The sequence below is a fragment of the Macrobrachium rosenbergii genome, chromosome 50 (genome assembly GCF_040412425.1).
Source record: "Macrobrachium rosenbergii isolate ZJJX-2024 chromosome 50, ASM4041242v1, whole genome shotgun sequence".
In the NCBI taxonomy this organism is placed as follows: Eukaryota; Metazoa; Arthropoda; class Malacostraca; order Decapoda; family Palaemonidae; genus Macrobrachium; species Macrobrachium rosenbergii.
In genome coordinates, this window is record NC_089790.1 from 14,337,501 (window position 1) to 14,352,500 (window position 15,000).

Genomic DNA, 15,000 nt, shown 5'->3' on the forward strand with positions numbered 1-15,000 from the left:
ACACATATATATATATATATATATATATATATATATATATATATATATATATATATATATATATGCATGCATTTCAGTCCCTACTCAAAAATTAATTAAATAGACCCCAACTGTAATAAGGGAGACATCATATATATATATATATATATATATATATATATATATATATATATATATATATATATATATATATATATATATATATATATATATAGACTCTTCATTCTTATAAAAGATATGTGTCTCTCGTCGAGAAGATTAATCAATAATAATTTGTTTAATCAATGGAAACGTATTACAATCTTATCTTACCTCTCTTTCCTTAAGCCATGACGTAGCGTCTTCTTCTCCCTTCTACAGATACGATTTCAGCCATTGCCCCTTCGATTTCGAGGTGAAAGTGGTCCTGCCGCTGACTTTTCTTTTGAGGGAGGTAGAAAGGGCCATTGGGTTACACCTCCTGATGGCTTCATGGCACTAGGACAAAAATAAATAAATAAATAATAAAAACTGGGGTTAGAGAGAAAACGATATTAATATTATTATTATTATTATTATTATTATTATTATTATTATTATTATTATTATTATTATTATTATTATTATTATTATTATTATTATTATTATTATTCAGAAGATGAACCCTATGCATATGGAACAAGCCCACCACAGGGGCCACTGACTTGAAATTCAAGCTTCCAAAGAACATCATGGTGTTCATTTGAAAGAAGTGGCATAAGGTAGCAAGTAATACAGGAAGAAGAGATTACTTACGAGAAAACAAAAATAAATCAACAAATTAATAAATAACCACATCGATAAAAATGTAAATAAATGATCAAAATACAAGGAAAACTGTTCTAACGATTCCAACGCAGAAAACACCCCCTAAGAATCTTCCCCTTCCCCCCACAACCCACCCCCAGCCCCAGACAACGAAACACCAGGAATAAGGCAAAACTCCCAGGCGCGTGTTTGCAGAAAGTATGAACTTGTTAGCTTCTCTCCGGGAGTAAAAAATGCTCTCTATATTTTTTCCTTTCAAAGCTATGTCGGCTTTCCAATCAAAATTCTTTTTCCCCAGTTTACAGAATTTTCCGAACTCGCTGTTTGTGGTATTCTTTGCGAGAGGATTGGGAAAAAAATACTGTATAGAATTTTGCACTTTGTTTCTAAAAGATTGTGATCCTTTTGTTGTGATTTGTTGTAGGAAGCTGATTTGATTGTGAGGATGTTGATTGTGAGTTATTAAGATCATTCGTAACACGTATAAGGTGCTTCGAAGGCATTAGTTAAATACCAAGTTATTTGGACAAATAAACTGGATAATTTTATAGAAAGTGCTCCTTTTCAAATAAATATATCTGAAATTTAAACAGAACTATTGGTTTCTGGTAGGGCTAATAAGGTACCCTAGATATATTTGTTAAATACCAAAAATATATTGAACAAAAACATTGCAAAATTTTATATAACGTGCTCCTTTCACACACACATTTCTGACCAATAAACATCAAGATAAATTTCAAGTTTATAACAACAATTTCAAAGAACTGCATAGACATCTTCCACTCACTCTAATGAATGTCAGTTATTCACTGAGTACCAATAATAAAACATTATCATCCATTTCTCAGAAAAGTGGTCTATGATATGTGGGTTACAAAGTGCCGAGTGTTCGTCTGTTGATTGATAATTCTTATATAAGAGATACTGCATATCTTTACATCTTGCTCAATAGAGCTTTGCTTAATTATTCGTTCTGTTTTGTTAAATTTGCGTCTGGAATCACATAGAAATTTAGAAAAGGGAAAATTTGGAATTGTCTTTTCAAGTATGTTAGACCAAATAAAGACTATTCTACCTAATGCAGTGGACGTTTTACACTTGAAGAAATATACTTTAGGTAAACGAGAGAGAAATACTTATCTTAACATTATATATATATATATATATATATATATATATATATATATATATATAAATATATATATATATATATATATATATATATATATATATATATATATATATATATATAAAATCCTCACGTGAAAATGAAATGGTACCAAGACTTTCAACTTTTATTCCAAAGTCATCTTCAGTACCCTGAAGATGACTTTTTTGAATAAAAGTTGAAAGTCTTGGTACCAATTCCTTTCATTTTCACGTGAGGACTTATTATATACTTCATCCACGGGACCATTGTGGAAATTACAAGATATATATATATATGTATATATAAATATAGTGTATATATATATATATATATATATATATATATATATATATATATATATATATATATATATATATTATATATATATATATATTATATATAATTTATCCTTAAGCCTCAGTAATACATAAATGTGCAACAACATATACCATGAAAACCCTTGGTATTTACTTTTGCATTATGACAATATCCCAGGTAGTTAAACAAAAAAAAAAATTTTGAAATTACCCCTGTATCTTCGGGGCAATCGAGTTTTCTGTACAGTGTATAATGCTGTATGAAACTCAGCCATGGTCCATGAAACTCTCAGCCGAGGCCCAAGAAATTTCCAGCAACGGCCCGGTGGCGGCCTTTGTTGTGTGGGCACCTATAGCGGTGCCAGACGTACGATCATGGCTAAAATTTAACCTTAAATAAAATAAAAACTACTGAGGCTAGAGGGCTGTAATTTGGTATATTTGATGATTGGAGGTGGATGATCAACACGCCAATTTGCAGCCCTCTGGCCTCAGTCGTTTGTAAGATCTGAGGGCGGACAGAAAAAGTGCGGACGGACAGACAAACAGACATCTCAACAGTTTTCTTTTACGGAATGTTAAAAAGTAAAGAAATATTATCATCGCATAACAGCAGTTACAGAACAATTCAGCTCAACCTCACACGACAATAAACAAAAATCTTTGCCCTTCAGTTGCTTAATCTCTGATGAAAACAGAACATTGTTGGTGCACATCCCTCCTACAGTCGCCAAAAAAATCATTTATGCAATCGAGTTATCGAAATACAATTGCAGGCTCAAATTCGCTGGTAAATGATTCGTCATAATTCCTCAATAGAATTATGTTTGAGCGAAAAAGAGAGGTAACAGTGAATTTTTTTTTTTTTTTTTTTTTTTTTTTTTTTGGTGATGAGAGGGTCAAAGGGTGAACTGAATACGAGGTGGTATTTTGTAAATTCATGTTGGTAAAACTGATGATTTTTCGATGGATAACGCTTAAATATGTCTGATTATTTTTTTATGTTCTTTTTTACAGTTTTACATTTTTTCTACAAGATTACAATAGTTTTTCCCCAACTTTCTCGATGTATAACACTTTAATACATTTTATTTTTTTTTTATTTTTACATAATTTTTCATTTTATTTTACTTTCAACAAAACTGGCAAGATTACTAATGTTTTCCCCATTTTTTCGATGCATAACACCCAAATACATTTAATAACTTTTAGAATGGTATATAATTTTTTCCATTTGTTTCACATAAAATAAAATTAACATGACTTTCATATTGTTTAGTTCATATCTGCATTTGATTCCTGTTAACTTTTCTTTTAAACTGTTGTTGTCATCCGACTGTAGAAACATATTGTTAAGCTTACAATGTTTCAGCTACATTAAAATTCAGTAGGAGAATTTTTGTATAGTAAAGACTATATATCACTTACGGTTTAAATATGAATGTAGTGATTAAATATAATATATATATATATATATATATATATATATATATATATATATATATATATATATGTCTGTGTGTGTGTTTGTGTATATATATATATATATATATATATATATATATATATATATATATATATATATATATATATATATCGTGAGAGGAATTTAATAGTCAGACGTGTCACTTCCGCATTAGCCTGAAATATGAATCATACTTATGTGAAAGTGTGTGTGTGTGTGTGTGTGTGTGTGTGTGTGCGTGGATTTCAGTACGTTTAATAACATCTAATTTGGCTGTGTTATTCAACCATAACACGAAGAAATTCGTAGTCAAATAAATGAAATAAATACTCATAAACCCTTTACATAAAGCAATCTTTAAACGCCTATTTTCTTGTTTTGAAACCCTCACATTCACAAGTGAATATATGCAAGTAAAATCTTATATATAAAATAAATACTTATAAACCCTTTATATAAATAAATGCATACTTATTTCCCAAGTACTGAAAACCCAGCTTCCAGAATGGATTTATGCGAGTGAAAATTATCCAGCTAAGATATTCGTAAACAAATAAACTAGATAAATACTTATAGATAGTTTACATGAAATAATCTTTGAATACTTATTCACCAAGTGTTGAAAACCCAGCTTCCAGAATGGATTTATGCGAGTGAAAATTACCCAGCTAAGATATTCATAAACAAACTAGATAAATACTTATAGATACTTTACATGAAATAATCTTTGAACACTTATACACCAAGTGTTGAAAACCCAGCTTCCAGAATGGATTTATGCGAGTGAAATCTTCTAACGTCAACATTCCCTCATCATTAGAACAGGTAACAGCGCCATGTATTGTGTAAAAAAAAAAAAAAAAACACTCACAATCCCTTAATGGAGGACCCGCTGGCGATGGCCCAGAGAATATTAAGTCTTCCCTAATTTCCAGGGGTGGGAGGGGCCATCAGAGTTCATCTGTATGCACAGCTGCTAGCCCTCTCAGGGCTCCCTAGTGGCAAACACTAATGCGGTTCCCTAGTCCTTCACTCCTTATTATCATCCTGTTATTTAGGTTAAGGGAGGGAGTCAAAAGAGAAGGTGCTAGCTTTGGCTCCTGGTTATTTCTTTGGTCCTTTAATTGTTTGTTTATTTATTTACTCTTTCTTAATCTATGTTTGGTTATTTATTTACCTACTCATTTACTTGTTAACTTATTGGTTTATTTGTTTATTTATATATTTCTAAGTAACCCTGACTGCAGTTTTTCTCTTTTCGTTCATATCTGTCCGTGTCCAAATTTATATATATATATATATATATATATATATATATATATATATATATATATATATATATATATATATATATATATATATATATATATATATTTATATATATACATATATATATATATGTATGTATATATATATACATATATGTGTATATGTGATATGTGTATATATATATATACATATTATATGAATATATATGCATATACACATGCACAGGTTACTGCAATCAAAGTAATTAACACTGATAGTATATACCAAGTGTTCACAACCTGGACAATCAAACGAAAAATACAGATTAAATGTTATCCATCCAAATAAATAAACTGAAAAACTAAATCATGTTAACTGTATTGTATTGATGAAAGGTCTTGTGTGTGTGTGTTTGTTCTCTTTGCTCCCTTTGAAATATATTACTGGGGAAACCAAATCGTATGAAAGTAGTGGGAACCATAAAAGCAATTAAAACAGTGCATTATAAGCCGGATTTCATTCTGAAAGATAGCATTCATTAAAGGCTTTAGTAGAGCTGCGATTATAACAATTAAATGCGCTACTGCTCTCGCTGTGATCTATGAAGACATATAAAAGGGGTCACTGGTGGTAAAATTGGTGAGAAACATATAATCCCATGCCTTTGACGACATATGAATGGGGTCACTGTAGTTAAAATTGCTGAAAAAAGTATAACGCCATGTCTTGTTCCTTTCATAGATCACAGGATAAATTTTGAAACAATTAAATATCCAACTGTATTGGCTGTGATCTATGAGGATATGTGAAGGGGGTCACTGGTGGTAAAATTGGTGAGAAACATATACTTTCATGTCTTGTTGCTTTCATAGATGACAGGATAAGTGTTGAAACAATCAAATGTGCTACACATACGTACACATACCCATGCACATACACATACACAACCATTGCTAAAAGTCAGTGTATAACATTGTTTCTAAACCAGGCGGCAATTCGAATCCGCTGGTGACGAAGCACTTATCACTTACAATTCTCCCTTGGGTGTAAGTTATTCTCGAAGCAGAGTGAACTGGATATTAAGCGATAATTGTGGTTTAATGTTTGTAAATATGAAATATAAATATCAGGTGTACGTGATATATATACGTATATATATATATATATATATATATATATATATATATATATATATATATATATTTTATATATATATATATATATATATATATATATATATATAATAATAATAATAATAAAGACAAAATCCACAAAGGAAAGAGAAACAATGGAGTGCTGCAAGGCCCTTCGACTTGTAGTTCTTTACTTAGGCCTTCGTGGATTTTGTCTTTATTTATATATTCATCACGTTCCACATTTTCGTGATTCAGATATACATACATACATTACATATATATATATACAAACACATATATATATACAAATATATATATATATATATATATACATATAAATATATATATATATATATATATATATATATATATATATATATATATATATCAATGGAACCCACCGCCTACACAAACAACAAAGAGAAATCCCCTGTAGTAAGCTTACTTTTGTGATCACTCCCGCTGTTGCCAGAATCCGCTTAGCTGCGCACCACAGGGAGACTGAATCTCTTTTGTATATAACTCTCGATTTATTCGCTGTGGAAAAATACGTTGCTTTGTCTCCTGTCGTCCTTCCTTCAACTTCTTTCATTAGAGTAAAGTTTTAACAAAAATGTTTAAATGTTTTGTTGATGTTTAGGAATATTTTATGCTAATTCATTACTCGCTTTGTTTTTTTTTCTTGGTCTGTTCGGGATATATATAATATTATATATATATATATATATATATATATATATATATATATATATATATATATATATATATATATATATATATATATATGTATATTATATACTGTGTATATACAGTAATATATATATATATATATATATATATATATATATATATATATATATATATATATATATATATATATAATATATATATATATACACATAGATATAAATGTAATATATATATATATATATATATATATATATATATATATATATATACATCACACACATATATATACCGTATATATATCTGACCAAGGAATCCCTTTCAAATTGGACTTCTCTTTGACGAAAAAAATTGGAATATCAGTAACCATAGTATAATAACTATCATTCCAGCTAAGTTATTTTTGTATAGGAACAGTAAAACTACTACTAACACAATGCAATTCCCAGGAACACAATGAAATTCCCAGAAACACAATGAATTCCCAGGGACACAATGGAATTTCCAAAAACAATGAATTCCCAGGAACACAATTCAATTCCAAGAAACACAATGAATTCCCAGGGGCCCAATTCAATTCCTAGAAACACAATGCAATTCTTAAAAAACACAAGTAAATTCCTGGTAAAACAATTTAATTCCCAGAAAACAATTTAATTTCCAGAAACACAATGAATTTCTCACAAACAATGAAATTTCCAAAAACACAATTTAACTCCAGGAAACATAAAATTCCCAGAAACACAATGAAATTCCCACTAACATAACTCAGTTCCCAGAAACACAACGATGAAATATCCAGAATCACAAATCAATTCCCAGAAACACAATGAAATTCTCACTAACACAACTCAATTCCCAGAAACACAGCGGTGAATTTCCCAGAATCACAACTCAATTCCCAGAAACACAATCAAATTCCCACTAACACAACTCAATTCCTAGACACACGATGAAATTCCCAGAATCACAATTCTATTCCCAAAAACACAATGAAATTCTCACTAACACAACTCAATTCCCAGAAACACAACGATGAAATTCCCGGAATCACAATTCAATTCCCAGAAACACAACTAAATTCTCACTAACACAGCTCAATTCCCAGAAACACAACGATGAAATTCCCAGTATCACAATTCAGTTCCCACAAACAGTGAAATTTCCACTAACACAATGGAATTCCCGGGAACACAACGAAATTCATAGAAGCACAATGAAATTCCCTCTAATAATTCAATTCCATGGTACACAATTCAGTTCCAAGAAACACTTTAATTCCCAGAAACAATAAAATTCCCAGATTCCCAAAAACACAACTCAGTTCTCAGAAACACGAAGTAATTCCCACAAACACAATGAAATCCCAGGCACATAAATTAGTTTCCAGTTACCCAGTGAAATTCCCAGAAGCACAGCAGCGCGAGATCTGGGGGATATTCGGAAAAACGACCTAAAGCCAATCTTCTCCTTTCCCACTGCAAGAAGTTCGTCTACTGCCCATAATTTCAATCAAAATCTCCCATCGGTGGATTGCTATTCCGAGAAGAGCGAATTATACACACCAGGCTATTCATTAACTGGTGGCTATTATTTGGAAGCGAGTTAATGAGTTTGTAGGTCATTACTAATAGCTTTTTTTTAATTGGTTATGACTGAGAAACTTGAAGTGACGTCAGTGGAGTTTTTCGGGGAGTTTAAACTACTTGTACTGCTCAGATTGAGTTTGGGGCTAGTTGTATAAGAGAATGGGTTTCTGTGAATGTACGATTGAGCTGTTTATTCAAGTTTTTTTTTCGAGGGAATCCACCACACACACACACACACACACACACACACACATATATATATATATATATATATATATATATATATATATATATATATATATATATATATATATATGTGTGTGTGTGTGTGTGTGTGTGTGGATGTGTGTGTGTGTGTGTGTGTGTGTGTGTGTGTGTGTGTACAAAGCTTTGCTAACCTTTAATTGTGTTCCAATATTTCGCTGTACGTGTTCCCCCCGACCTTTTATTCACTAATATCATACAGCCTTATAAAAATACGACACCACACGAATACCCGTTTTATAAAAAGAAAATGGTAACAAGTGAATATATATATCTGGTGCTACTCGCACAAAAAGAAAACACCTGAGTGAAAACAAATTTTAAAAACTAAAACCTTATGAAATATTCAAGTTTACACGGGTTGCCTGAATGAAGAGTTATCCAACGCTTCGTTAACAAAAAATATTGGAACACAAAGGCTTAAATTGATGGGAGTATTTGAAGTATTTTTGAAGGGAGGCAAACAAACCAGCCATTGTGCTCAGGCTGAAAAATGCAAACATAACAGGAACAACGAAAGTATATTGTCGTGTTTTTTTTTTTTAGGAGAATTTTCTTTTTTTTTTTTTAGCTCTATTCCACTGTGATGATTTATTCCAGTTAATAAAAGACTGGTCATCTAAAAATTATCAAAAATTATTATTCTGGAAAGCAACTGGAAAATTAGTGGTTTTTATTCTTACTAAGGACCTCTGAAATATCTATATCTCTTTCTGTTATAAGGTATTTTTTTTATTTACTCAACATACAATTTATTTGTGATGCTGTGATGCACCTTCCGGTTATTTGCAAAGAAACACGAATATAGAATTATCAAAATGGCAAACGATTCTAACAAACCTCGAGTGAGAATCTCCACAAAGCACGGAGAATACAAACAAAATACATTTACTACATTGCACTGTATTACTGTATTAATTGAGAATACAAACAAAATATCTTTACTACATTGCACTCTATTACTGTATCAACTGAGAATACAAACAAAATACATTTACTGCATTGCACTGTATTGCTGCGTCAATTTCTTCCTGCAACACTCAACAGCCTGTAAGCCTCACAGAATTCTGAATTTAAAATTATCAAAATGACAAACGATTCTAACAAACTTTGATTAAGAATTTCCGTAAAACCAAGAAAATACAAAAAAAAAAAAAAATTAGCGTTGCCCTGTATTTCGTATTAATTTCTTCCGGTGACACTCGACAGCCAGTAAGCCTCAAAGAGTTCTGAATTTAAAATTATCAAAATGACAAAAGATTCTAACAAACTTTGATTAAGAATTTTCATAAAACCAAGAGAATACAAAAAATGAAAAAATTACTGTGTTGCACTGTATTTCTGTGTTAATTTTTTCCTTTAAGTGAGGCCTTGCATACAATCCACCACTAACCTCATTTGAATATGGCCATTACCATCGTCACCCTCATTATAATTATCATATTCACCTATCATTGCTGCCTCATCATCTCCTTGAAGCCCCTCTCTCTCTCTCTCTCTCTCTCTCTCTCTCTCTCTCTCTCTATCTCTCTCTCTCTCTCTCTCTCTTCATTATCATTCCTTACTTATTCTGGGTTTTTTCATCTCGCATCGTCTCTCCCAAGAGACATATATTATTACGCCAACCTGTTTGAACCTGGGAGTTTTTCGAGACGAGAGGCAATTCATTCTGCGAGTCCATTAGTTTTGGCTCAAACAGAATTGAATAATGCAAGAGAGTGGCAGACGAGGAGGAAGAGGAGGGAGAGTGAGGGGAAAGTGAGGGAAAGGAGAGAAAGCTCGGATGCGCCTGCTAAGTGAAAGTGGGAGGGAGTTAGAGCTGGTAGACAGTGCAGGAGAGAGGATTAATGAGTTGGGCCTCGCAGATGTTTAGAAAGTGATATCTGGTACAGGTTCCTCTAGACTTGGGATTTAGCGAATGTTAAGAAATGGTAATAAATCTCTCTCTCTCTCTCTCTCTCTCTCTCTCTCTCTCTCTCTCTATGTATAGATATATATGTGTGTGTGTGTATGTATGAATAAAATTACATAATATATATGTATGTATATACATACATACATACATACATACATATATATATATATATATATATATATATATATATATATATATATATATATATACACACATATATATATATATATATATATATATATATATATATATATATATATATATATACACATATATATATATATATATATATATATAAATATATATATATACATATATATATATATAAAACCCTAGCTTACCATTCACTGAAAAACAACTCTCCCTCCGACCTTTGCTTGACAATAGAAAATTGTTTTTCCATTTACACCAAAACAAAAAACAAACACACACACTGCACCAAACCGACCCAAAGGATTAAAACAGTACAAAGCAACTTCAAACAATACAGAGAAGAATAAAGATAGAGAAAGTAAAGAAAAAAATAAAAGAATTACGTTGTGAATTAAACCGTACTAGTTAGATTTAATGAGATATACAGACAGACAGACAGACAGATGTATCTAAAAGGGAATTAATTCCCAGAAAAACCCATACGTTCAACAATGCAGAACCCCCACCCTCCCCGGCCCCCCCACCCCATCCCTTTACCCTCTACATCCTTTCAAAGCTTCCACTCACGAATCATGAATCCTAGAAGAGCAAATTTGAACCTATATAAGGAGAAAGCTTCTCTCTGCTAATTTCCTATTTTAAGGAAATGCGATTTAGTGCCTTGGCGACTGACGCGAGATCTACTCAGCCCTATATTATCACTATCATTCAGTAGATGAAACGTATTCATATGGCACAAGCCCACAGGAGCCACTGACTTGAAATATTTATTGAAATGCAAGAAGAATAGCATTAGGGTTGCAATGCATTGCATCTTCGCTTGAACTTCTGAAGTTCCTGTTGCACGACATCCTCTGGGAGGCTGTTCCACAGTCCGACGGTGTGGGGAATAAAGGACCTCTGGAACTGAGAAGTTCGACAGCGAGGCACATTTACTGCATATCGGTGGTACGGTCCAGCGAATCTGGTTGCTCTCGGCAGGAAAAGGGGATCAAGGATCACTTGTGAATGTGAAAGATCTCTGTTGAAATACAACTCATGAAAACGTGACGAACAAGAGAACATCCGCCGATGGACCAATTCACAACTGCTACTATTAGGAAACAGAAACCTACCACCACGAACCCTTCTATCTAAAATAGATAAATTTCTGGCAGAAGTTGACATCCACACCGGAGAACAGCATTCCAGTAAAGTAAGTACAATTGACCTAAAGCAGGCTGCATTGATTTTACCACTGTAAGCTAATACTAACGTGACAGCTTTACCGAATAAAATTAGTATCAGATTATATATATACATACACATATATATATATATATATATATATATATAGAGAGAGAGAGAGAGAGAGAGAGAGAGAGAGAGAGAGAGAGAGATACATATGTAGATATATATATATATATATATATATATATATATATATATATATATATATATATATATATATATATATGTATATATATATGAGAAAAACAAAATAAGCAAATATGCATAAGGCTAAAATGCAATGATATGATAGATAAATTACATATCTCTCTCTCTCTCTCTGTCTCTGTCTGTCTGTCTGTCTCTCTCTCTCTTTCTCTCTCTCTCTCTCAGCCTCCGATAAACCAAAACGCAACAAAGAGTCTTCAAACTAAACCTCACGGAAGTCCATCTACCTGAAACACAATCACCATTCCTTGAGCTTAGAGAAATAAATAAACTGTAATTGTTCCAGGAAGGAAATTATCCCCGTTCAAATAAACTTAGAGCTTTGTTCCGGGCGTCGAGTTTTAAGCTTATAATTGATGCAATTCGCTAATCTAGGAACGAAGAAATGCAACTGCAATGCAATTATTCGGAATTCCTGGAATGTCTTGCTAACTAATGCTTATAATTACTGGTATGCTCTGAGATTGCAAACTTCTGTGTTCAGGTACTTCTGTTTTATTACTGGTCTGAGTAAATAAAGGAGAGGAAATTCTTAAAACTTGCGGTTTATGTATATGTATATATATACATACATATATATATATATATATATGTATATGTATACATATATATGTATATGCATATATATGTATACATATATATGCATACATTTATATACATATATATTCTATATTCATATATATTATATATATACATATCTATACAAATATATATAAATAAATATATATATATGTATACACATATATAATACATATTTACATACATACATACATACATACATACATACATACACATACATACATACATATCTATACACCAACCTTCCATCAAGTGTATACCCTACTCTAAGAGATAAACACGGACCATTATAAGAAGTTAACATCCCAACATCTTCACTACCACCTCAACGCGCATGCGCTTGGTGCTAGAAGGAACGTCAGCACAACGCTAAACATATATGAAATTCGTTCTAGGTCGAATAACCCGAGAAATTCGCGAAAAAAATCGCGAATTTATGACGGGAGGATCCGTCCTGGCGACTCAGCTTAATTTCCGTTAGGACGAGTCCCTTCCGCCATCAAGAAAGTTGAAAGTCTTTGAAAGTCCCCTTGCTAGGAGCTGGCCGACGACGCTTAGGGGAGTCGTATGTCTCTCTCTCTCTCTCTCTCTCTCTCTCTCTCTCTCTCTCTCTCTCTCTCTCTCTCTCTCTCTCTCGTTGTCTGGCTTCTTTCCTTAATCACTCTACTTTCCATAAATTGTTGTCTCTTTGCATACACCTCCATGAACTCTCTCTCTCTCTCTCTCTCTCTCTCTCTCTCTCTCTCTCTCTCTCTCTCTCTGGTTGTTTACTTCTTTCCATAATTATTATCCAACTTTGAATACTTCCTCAGGAACCATCTCTCTCTCTCTCTCTCTCTCTCTCTCTCTCTCTCTCTCTCTCTCTCCAAAGCACCCTTTAGGCAATGCCTACAGTAAACCACGTGAGGTGCACTGACGACACTACCACCTTACGTGTGCCATGCAATAAATATCCTGTTGAAATAGGTTTAAATCGTATGCAGCGTATGTATACGTTTAGCACAATAAATGAATGCAATATGGAGGAACTTGCTTGCATTTGCTTGAATTTTAACCTGCAAAAAAAGGACCAGACACTTTCCGAGCATATAAATATATAAGATGACGATTTAATTACACTTCCTTTCACTTCGAAAGCAAAGACAGCTTCAAATTTACACACAATAAAAATGATTTAGGACTAAAACGATTACAATCCAAACTCCCTCCCGCTTCCTCGAGATTATTTTCGGCGATCGCTCCAAATTGGCGCAGAGGTCTGGTGTGTCCCTGCAGCTTGGAAGCGGCGCTAATGACTATCGTTAAGACGGCAATTTGTCAAGCCATTCAAGCGTCGTTAAGATTTATTCATCATTCTAATGTCTCAGAGACAGAAAGCCATAAGGAATGCAGGCTGGTTTTAAATGATTCGATTGAAACGGCAATTAGCGAAGGATTTCTTTTCGCGGTTTTCGTTTGTTTACGTCAGGGGGAGAAGAGGGCGCGACGTTTTGATAAGCATTCGAGTCATATTCTCTGAGATTTGGGTGAAGATTTCTTGGTAATTGTTTTTAGCTTTCTGTAAAAGCAAACTATTGAGACGGCTTTGCCTGTCCGTCCACACTTTTTCTGTCCGCCCTCAGATCTTAAAAACTACCGAGGCTAGAGGGCTGCAAATTGGAATGTTGATCATCCACCCTGCAATCATCAAACATAACAAATTGCAGCCCTCTAGCCTCAGTAGTTTTTATTTTATTTAAGGCTAAGGTTAGCCATGGATCGTGCGTCTGGCAGCGCTTCCCGGAGGCATCCCGACGCACCTTTATTCGACCGCATCTGGGGAGCAACTGAACGTAGCTGAGAGTTTCATACAGCATTATACGCTGTACAGAAAACTTGATTCCCCGAAGAAACTTCGGTGCATTTTTTACATGTTCTTTGTTAGTTTTAATTTAATTTGCTAAGTTTTTCATTATACGTACTTGCATATAAGTCGACAAAATTATGTAAGCACTTTTGATTTTAATATTTTTTTATGGAAATGCATAAAATGTTACCATTTAATTCTCCGTATTTCCTTCTTTCCCTCAAATCATCAATTGGAATATTCTGGAATATAAAATTTAAGCCAAAAGGCCAAGCGCTGGGACCTATGATGAGGTCATTCAGCGCTGAAAGGGAAATTGAGAATAAAAAGGTTTGAAAGGCGTAACAGGAGGAAAACCTCGCAGTTTCACTCTGAAACAATTGATAGGAGAGGGAGGAGGAAAATAAGATGGAAGAATGAGAATG

The 15,000-nt window shown here is 32.8% G+C and overlaps 1 long non-coding RNA gene across 2 annotated transcripts in view; it reads right to left on the reverse strand.

The window, feature by feature from the left end:
* The window catches only part of LOC136832876 (uncharacterized), a 198,836-nt gene that overhangs the window by 116,702 nt on the left and 67,134 nt on the right, over window positions 1-15,000 (reverse strand). For both annotated transcript variants that reach the window (XR_010851341.1, XR_010851340.1), the window contains exon 2: window positions 313-477. This is a non-coding gene — a long non-coding RNA (uncharacterized lncRNA). The remainder of the gene's footprint in view (window positions 1-312; window positions 478-15,000) is intronic.